Below are 8,816 nucleotides of genomic sequence, written 5' to 3' on the forward strand. Positions count from 1 at the left end.
TCTCTGTGGCCTGATAAGTTTCTGTTTCTCTGAGGAATGAGCCTCAGCGTCTAACAGAATCAAAAATGTAACTCTTTACAATGGGCCCTTTGTCTAACAGCGCGTGACTCTTTCTCAACCTGGTAAAGCGTCTCAACACATGAAAATAGAGCATCATTCTTTATCAAGCAAAGTCATAAAAAACAGAACAGTTATGACTAACTGGAACGATTCCTACCGTTCAAAAGAATTCAATCACCAGTGATAGTGATAGTAACCCACTTTTAAGCAGTTTTCTATCATTATTTTTAACACAATCCTTTGGTAAGCTAACTGTAGCGTCGCACTTTAAGCTAACGTCGTTTACATGCAGTTCCTCGTGGACCACCAGTGGTCCGGGCACCACAGTTTGAGAAAGACTGGCTTATGGTTATGGTTGTCCTATTAATATTTAACACCTTGGATGGAGTAGCTTGTCAACTAGCGAGCAATTTCCCGTTGGGGATCATCCATCCATCCATCCATCCATCCATCCATCCATCCATCCATCCATCCATCCATTTTCTTCCGCTTATCCGGGGTCGGGTCGCGGGGGCAGCAGCTTCAGAAGGGAGGCCCAGACTTCCTTCCCCAGCCACTTCTTCCAACTCCTCCAGGAACCCCAAGGCGTTCCCAGGCCATAGAGAGACATCGTCCCTCCAGCGTGTCCTGGGTCTCCCCTCCTCCCGGTGGGACCTGAACTCCTCACCAGGGAGGCGTCCAGGAGGCATCCTGACCAGATGCCCGAGCCTCAACTGGCTCCTCTCGACGTGGAGGAGCAGCGGCTCTACTCTGAGTCCCTCCCGGATGACCGAGCTTCTCTCTCTAAGGGAGAGCCCAGCCACCCTGCGGAGGAGGAAACCCATTTCGGCCGCTTGTATCCGTGATCTCGTTCTTTCGGTCATGACCCAAAGCTCATGACCATAGATGAGGGCGGGAACGTAGATCGACCGTTGGGGATCAGTAAAGTATATTCCATTCTACGTAGGCAAAGGAAAGGTGAACAATGGCTTCCAAACCAAACAACAACAACAACAAAAACATGTTGGCATTCTTCTATGTGCACATGAGTAAAATGGCTGCCGTTGGGATCGAAACATGTCAGATGATGTGGACAAGCTGCCTCCGCTCTCCTGCTGTTAGTTCACGAAGAGTGCGATCAGCATGGAGGAGCTTCATACAATCAATGTTTAAACGGATTAATAAAGGACGTAAGAACTCTTCATGTGAAAAACAAGGTTCTGGTGACTGGCAGAGTGAGTACGTGTACGGAGGAGGCTACATGTCCGTCTTAGCTAGCGGATAAAAGCCGCATTAGCCAAGCTAATGTTGCTAGTTCGGCAGTAAGTACTACAGTAAATATCGCTGATATTTATTTCAGTATCACACAGAGGTGGTCAGAGGACTAAAACACTGCAAAATAATATTGGCAACGTACTTATATTATTTATACGTTAGATAGGAACAAAGCGAGAGCTAGTTCTGAGCTTGAGACTTGTTTGCTGTTGTCATAGCAACTCCATAGCAACTGCCTGCCAAGACGGTCGTGACGTCACATGATAATTGTGCATTATTTCCATAGACTTTCTGTACATCTCAGCTGTAAAAATAACACTATTTAGTGACATGTAAACACTAAAACTGTATTATTATTATTATTATTATTATTATTATTATTATTATTATTATTATTGTTATTATTATTGTTATGGGACCTTATGAAGTGCAGTGGGGGCTTGTTTTATGGTTGGTAGGAAAAGGTGACCCTTTCTGCCAGCTGTTGGACAAAAGCTTTGCGTCGAGCCAAAACATGCAGGAAGAGAGAATCCCTGCTTAGCTCTGTGCTTTTAATAGACAGGGTGAGGAAATGCTGGCTTTGCTTTCTCATTCTCTCCAATGCGCTGTGAGAAAAAGCAGCATTTGCCTGTATCTTTTCTTCATTTGCAAATAAAATTAAGACTGTAGAATATTATGTACATTTTAAGTACATTTAATTGTGCATGTTTACTTCTATTGATCACTTGTTTTCAGTTTGACTGTATGATGGTTTTGTGTTTTTATGAAGTAAATCACTTTGACCTCCCTTGTTGCTGAAATGTGCTATACAAAAAACCTGCTTGATTAATTGATAAATATGTTAAATATAGTTAAATATAATCTCTAAATGTTTCAACTGGAGAATCTTTTAACTCATTTATTTATGATGGTGTTAAGCCAGCGCTGAGCAAACGCCTAGATGGACCAAGCTCCGCCTTTGAGGTGCAGCTCCTCCTCAAAGCTGCAGTTTCTAATCTTCTCACTCAGCAATCAGCAAACACCTGGTGGAACTGCATATGCTAGCTCATTACAGGAGCTACAAAATGTAAAAAACGTTGTTAAAAGGTTAATAGAGGAGCCATGTGGTGATGACGGAGTTTCAGAAAGAGCACGAGTTTTTAAAGAGACAATTTCAAGGCATTAAATTGCAACATCAAATGTATTTTAAGTCATATTTTATATATGTAGCATTTTTATAACAGTTGGAGTTAACACAGATTGTGCTCCATGTGCCTGGGAAACACATAATACTGGCCCTTTAATTATTAATGCTGTCATTAGAGTTGATCAAAACTGAAAATGAAACAAATATTTAACATTAAATGAAAGGAAAAGGTTTTCACAAGGCAGAGCTGAAGGTGCAAGTGGTCTGCAGGTGGTAATCTGGAGTGAGATTAATATTCCTATATCTGGTACCTGTTGAATAGACTAAATAAACAAGCAAATACTTAATGAAACAGTAAAATTAATCAGGAAAGTCTCACTTAAATCATAAATTGCATCTCCACAGAAACTGAGGAGGAATGTCAGTCATTCTGAGAGCTGGGTGATGCAGGGAGCAGCACGCGGCCACCATCTGCACTACAGGAGCTAATTGCCTCATTAAAGCTGCCGTGTCATGTTACATAGGCGGAGGTAATTAAATTACATATTCGGATGCTCAGCCTTGTAGCATCACAGTCACAGTTTAGTAAAGGCCATGAAAACAGGTTAAAATCTATTTTATAAAGTCTCTTAAGTTGAAGTCGTCAGAGATTTTGACTTATAAACCAGTCAGAGCAAAACCTTATGAAATTTACTAGTTTAAAAAGCAAAATAGCAAATATTTTGCTTACTAAACAAGTACAGGAAACTTTGAAGTCAATGTAGGCATCAAGGGACGTTTCATTTTGGTCGACAAACGTTCCTAAATAAAAATCAGGGAGCATCTGGATTTGAACCAGAGACGTTTTGATCTGCAGTCAAATGCTCTACCACTGAGCTACACCCCCACATGATGCTCAGCCACAGCATCTATTGACCAATGACAGCTGCTCACTGGTCAAGAGATGAGAGTATAAAGAGCAGATTTAGCTCTGATGTCCATTTTGGATTAACGCCTCAAAAGACGGCTCTTCATTCAGTTGAGGAAGTTACTGAACAGATAACGGGTCGTCCAGATTAGAACCAAGAGACTCACATCTGACCACACAACATGATTAATGTTTAAACAGCAACACATCCATGTCTCTTTGTAGGATCTCCAGACATGACTCCTGCAGCCCAACAGTTAGTAAACAGGAATCAGGGAGCATCTGGATTTGAACCAGAGACGTTTTGATCTGCAGTCAAACGCTTTACCACTGAGCTACACCCCCACATGTCAGTCAGCTTGTCAGTATTTTCAGTCAGGAACTGAACTAAGCATGTATGATTATGAGTTCATTGGTCAGTTTACAGGCTGCACAGTGGAGCAGTGGGTAGAGCTGTTGCCTTGCAGCAAGAAAGCTCTGGGTTCGATTCCCGGTCTTTCTGCATGGAGTCTCCATGTTCTCCCTGTGCATGGTGGGTTTTCTCCAGGTACTCCGGTTTCCTCCCACAGTCCAGAAACATGACTGTCAGGTTGATTGGCCTCTCTAAATTGCCCCTAGGTGTGAGTGTGTGTGTGTGTGTGTGTGTGTGTGTGTGTGTGTGTGTGTGTGTGTGCATGGTTGTTTGTCCTGTGTGTCTCTGTGTTGCCCTGCGACAGACTGATGACCTGTCCAGGTGACCCGTCCAGGTGACCTGTCCAGGGTGACCCCGCCTCTCGCCCAGAACGTTAGCTGGAGAGCCACCAGCATGGTCAGTTTGATGGTCAGTTTACAGGTCAAGAGATGTAAATCTGAACATATATTTAATGCTTAAACCTGTTTTCTGTATCCATGTCGGATCTCCTCCATTAATCACATGTCAAGAGGACTGACATGGTCTGATCTGAAACATTAATCAATTCTCAAAAATATCAGAACAAATTAAGAAACTAAATACAAAGGGATAAAAATGAGGAATTTATCTAAAAAAACACACAGGTGCAACCCAAACACGCCGTGACAGTTAGTAGCTGTTTCATATTTAAATTATTTTTAGGTGGGATCTGTTTACTAATAACGGTACTTCTGAAATGGTTACACTGGATTTTTTTTAGCATTAAAGCAAAGGGAGCTGAATATAAATGTAATTTTCACTTCGGATCCTCGTATCGTATTCTTTCCATTTTACAATTTTGTAGAACTTAAAATCTCAGCAAGAAAAAATAAAAAACATTGTAAAATTAAAATGGTTACGAGTACTTTGTGAAGAGCTGCATGTTTTGTGAATGAAAACCAGGTGAGTTTTGTGAAACTTATAAAAGAAAGGGAGAATTATTATCTTACAAGGTGCTTCCTTATTGTTTTCCTGGTGAAATGGGCTGCATGGTTTGTCTGACTCATCACTAAAATGTGTGGTGGTAGGATTTCTGAAGACACCAGGGATGAAGCATCCTCATTATATGATTTGCTGAAATCACATAATGCTTTTGTAAAGAATAGAAGCAGCTAAAAAAACACTGCATTGCATCAGGAGGGGCAATTTTTCCAGTTTTCTTTGTCTCTGCAGGTCTGTTTATCTCTCCATTTCTGTTGTTCACTTAGTTTGACAAACTACGGCTAAACATGTTTGATTTATCAGGGAGCTTACAGAGAGGAAGATATTTACCCAACACATTTCAATGTATTCTACAGGATTTTACAAATGGAAATCTGTTTTAAATAGTTTTAAAGTCATAGTGGACTTCCTCTTTTCGAACAGCAGATGGCGCCAGGCATTCAGGATGGACGCGGGAACCTGTTGTCATGGTTTCTGGGTAAAATACTGGATTCTGATTGGTAGAGAGAGAAGGGAGTAGCTTTAGTTGTTTTATTTCTACATTTAACTTGTGAAAATCCACCTGAAAGTGAGTCCATGTGGAAAAAGATGAATTAGCTACAGATTCTCTTTCTCATAAGCAGAAAGTTTGCAGTTAATTTTTTATTTTTGGTAACATTATACAGGCAGAGGACACATATCTTTCAGTTCTCATGAAGTTGAACGACGTCACATGTCTTCACAGTTCACCAGATGACGTAATGTTTCACAGATGTTTTACAATCCCCGGCTGGTATTTTTGGAGGAAACATGGCGACTCATCTGTGAGGGTTTTGTTCTCCTCCCCTCGGACGCCAGCAACCAGCATCTCCATCCAACTTTCCATAACAACCCAGTCATCATCATCATCATCATCATCATCATCCGGCTTCCTGTCGCATCGGCCCGACCCGTTTTAGTGACAGTGTTGTTTACAAGGCCTTTCATCCTGCTGGCAGCGACCTGGAATCAAACGGGCTTCTGTCCAGAACCCACAGCAGGTACTCAGACTTTATACCCAATCTGTAGCAAACACTCTGAGGCTGATGCTAACAAGTCTGAGTGGCAGCGTTAATACTAGAATGATCCATGCAGTTCAGGTTACTTTGGATTAGGCTTCTGTGTTACATTACATGGGCATGTCTCCTGCTCTCTTATGTAATAATGACCAACAGGTCATTCACAGGAATGATCAACAGGTCATTCCAGTTTTACATCCTAAAACTGACTTTTAGGAAACACTAGCAACGCATGACGCTAAACTATAACAATGTCGACTTTTTAACTATGTAATAACTTATTTTTCCTCTCTGTTTCACAGTAAATCAATTCCCTGCTGAGGAACAATTTTATTCATTTCAAATAAGAATTAGACAGAAATTAATTGTTGTGATTTCTCATTTTATTCAAGTTTTTTGAAAGAGTTGTAGATGCTGATGATTGTGGTCAGTAAGGATCTCCTATAGCAGTCTGTGTTACAGCGGTACTGAAGAATCTTCTCACAGAAGACAGTGTTGGTTCATATGGAAACACACCCATAGGTGGCAACACCTCAAACACAAAGAAATCAGATAACAGGGAGAATAAGGCCCGTGATAATTCTGATCCATTTTTGGGAACAACTTCCAGATGCCAAGTTCATCGGTTTCAGACATTAAACGCAGGTTTGAGCGCTGAGTCAAAATTTAGTAGTTGGAGGATTTCATTTCATTTCTACTATGTTTTGATTGTATTTACCCAGAATGCCCTGCGCTGTTGTCCACTTCCTGCTTTTGGAGCGGTCTCTGGTTGGCGTTCACATATGGATTTGAACTGAACCAGAGTTCAGTTCGAATGCAAAGTTTGCTGTTTTAGTTTGCATTAGAGTTAGAATGTGTATCCACACTTCCCAAACAAACTGGATTTTCTACAAAAATGTACCAAAAATGGCTGATATGAATGGATCCCACTTTTTATGGGAAAGAAAAGAGTAAATGTTGTTAATGTCAGCAATATCTCTATTAAGGCATCCATGCAGGAAAGAGGCACAGCTTCACAGAGAAGTAAAATGGTCTTTTTAATTCAGAAGAACCAAGGCCCGGTTCTCTTTCTGTTTTATCCGTCTCTCTGTCCCAGAAGTGATAAACTACCAGCAGATCGCCCTTTGAAAAATGAGCTACACCAACAAGGCTGTTCACAAAGTGTTTAATAAATTGTTAATGTGAAACACAAGGAAACGCCTGTCGCTCGGTGAGAATGGGTTCAGGTGAGAGACTAGACACCTGACGCTGCAGAAACATGGAAAATGTCCTGGAAACGGATGAATGTCCATGTGGTGTTTACCATCATCCACCCTGTTTGTTTAGACAGAATAAGACTGAAGTGAGAATGACCTGAGACGATAAAGTCTGCTACAAATAATCTCAACAATGTGGCTTGTCTCCTTTCTTTGCAAAGCAGAAAGCGTTTATGTGATGTCATCATATCCGAGAGCTGCAAATGAAAAGCAATGTGCTCTCAAAAAAGTGCTTTATTTTATGGTTGCTGCTGCAGAAAAGGGTGGATGAGAAGAAAATGAACCAGTGACATCAATTCTTCAAAGCATTTTTATGACCCTTTTAAATGACTGAATGGTAAACAGTAGGAAGACCGAATGCATTAAACATCTTTGTCAGTCCAGACTGAGGGGTTGTTTTACCTTCCAGCAGGTCAAACACTAAACATTCGTCAAATGGTTTAAACTAATGCAAATTCATGTTAACGCCAGATCAAAATCAGACTGGAAATTTGTGGCAAGACTTAAAAACGGTTTCTATCCTACATTCTTCACTGAACCTCATCAAACTTGAATACTTTTGTGAAAAGAAACTGGTAGAAATTTCAGTCAAGATGTACAAAGCTTGTAGTCAAACTCTCCATCAGAGAGTTAGAGGTCAGAGGTTATTTATAACTGACGGCCTTATTGCGCTTAATTTCACCTTAATGTGCTAATTGGTACGTCCCCAAATCACGCAGTCTCCCGCATGACGCAACAGTGTTTGGTTTGATGAAACGCGAAGTGACCACGCAGCTTTCCTCCTTATCCAGATGCCCAATAACATAAAAAACCGCATTAATCTGTGAGATTCAGATTACGTGCTGCTGTCATGTGTTTCTAACGCGGGTGAAGGTCACGGATGCCTTCTGCTTTGTTTACTCGCTCTAAAGCCAACAGTGACATCATTGCTACAATATAAAATTCGCGTCATAGGCAAAGATCCAGCGAGCGACGATAGAAACCTCTCCGTTAAACTGGGAGCCAATCACAGAGCTGCTGTCATCCCTCCCAAATGTTATTCAGTCAGCGCTGAGTCAAGCTGGGCCAATCAGGTCATGGCAGACCGGAAGTAGTACAGAGCAGGGGTTTTATTCCACCGATTTAAATGCATCACAGCATGCATTAATGAGCTTCTGCTCGTAGATGAGCTGGCTGGAGCGTGTTGAACACGGGACTCTTCAACGCCTCACGTTGGCTCCAACAGGAAGTAACGTCAGAGCGGACCCAGAACTCACCTGGAGGAACTTCACAACCCTGGAGACTCCTAGGGATGGATGGATGGATGGATGGATTTTGATATTTGGAGGCAAATGGAACATAGATGACTAAGCTATGAGATATTTCATTACTAATTACTATCTTTAGTTTTGTCCCCTGGTTTTCCGTTTATAGCAGTAGTTCTTAACCTTTTTTGAGGTACCGAACCCCCCAGTTGCATATGCGCATTCACCGAACCCTTATTCCAATCTCCACCCCGACACACAAAATACTTTGCGGTATTCTGATTTAGTAATGTAATTATATTAGCTGTATTATCTCCCCCACGCCACTAGAGGCAGGACCAACCCTGAAAAGATGCGACTAAGGAGCAGATTTAGACTATAGAATTTGGTAAAAATGGGATTGCCCCTAGGTGTGAGTGTGTGTGTGCATGGTTGTGTGTCCTGTGTGTCTCTGTGTTGCCCTGTGACAGACTGGCGACCTGTCCAGGTGACCTGTCCAGGGTGACCTGTCCAGGGTGACCCCGCCTCTCGCCCGGCATGCCAGCTGGAGAGGCAGCAGC

The 8,816-nt window shown here is 41.8% G+C and overlaps 1 long non-coding RNA gene and 2 other non-coding genes across 3 annotated transcripts in view; 1 reads left to right on the forward strand and 2 right to left on the reverse strand.

Annotated features, from left to right (window-relative positions):
- Nucleotides 1-3,254: 3,254 nt before the first annotated feature.
- On the reverse strand, nt 3,255-3,326 carry trnac-gca (transfer RNA cysteine (anticodon GCA)). The gene has a single exon. It is a non-coding gene; the product is annotated as a tRNA-Cys (tRNA).
- A 294-nt stretch (nt 3,327-3,620) lies between these two features.
- Nucleotides 3,621-3,692, reverse strand: trnac-gca (transfer RNA cysteine (anticodon GCA)). Its single transcript has one exon. It is a non-coding gene; the product is annotated as a tRNA-Cys (tRNA).
- Nucleotides 3,693-8,453: 4,761 nt separating this feature from the next.
- The window catches only part of LOC145554811 (uncharacterized), a 337,275-nt gene continuing 336,912 nt past the window's right edge, over nt 8,454-8,816 (forward strand). The window contains exon 1 of the long non-coding RNA XR_014090816.1: nt 8,454-8,757. This is a non-coding gene — a long non-coding RNA (uncharacterized LOC145554811). The remainder of the gene's footprint in view (nt 8,758-8,816) is intronic.

The sequence above is a fragment of the Poecilia reticulata genome, chromosome 14 (genome assembly GCF_904066995.2).
Source record: "Poecilia reticulata chromosome 14, P_reticulata-male-v2, whole genome shotgun sequence".
NCBI lineage: Eukaryota > Metazoa > Chordata > Actinopteri > Cyprinodontiformes > Poeciliidae > Poecilia > Poecilia reticulata.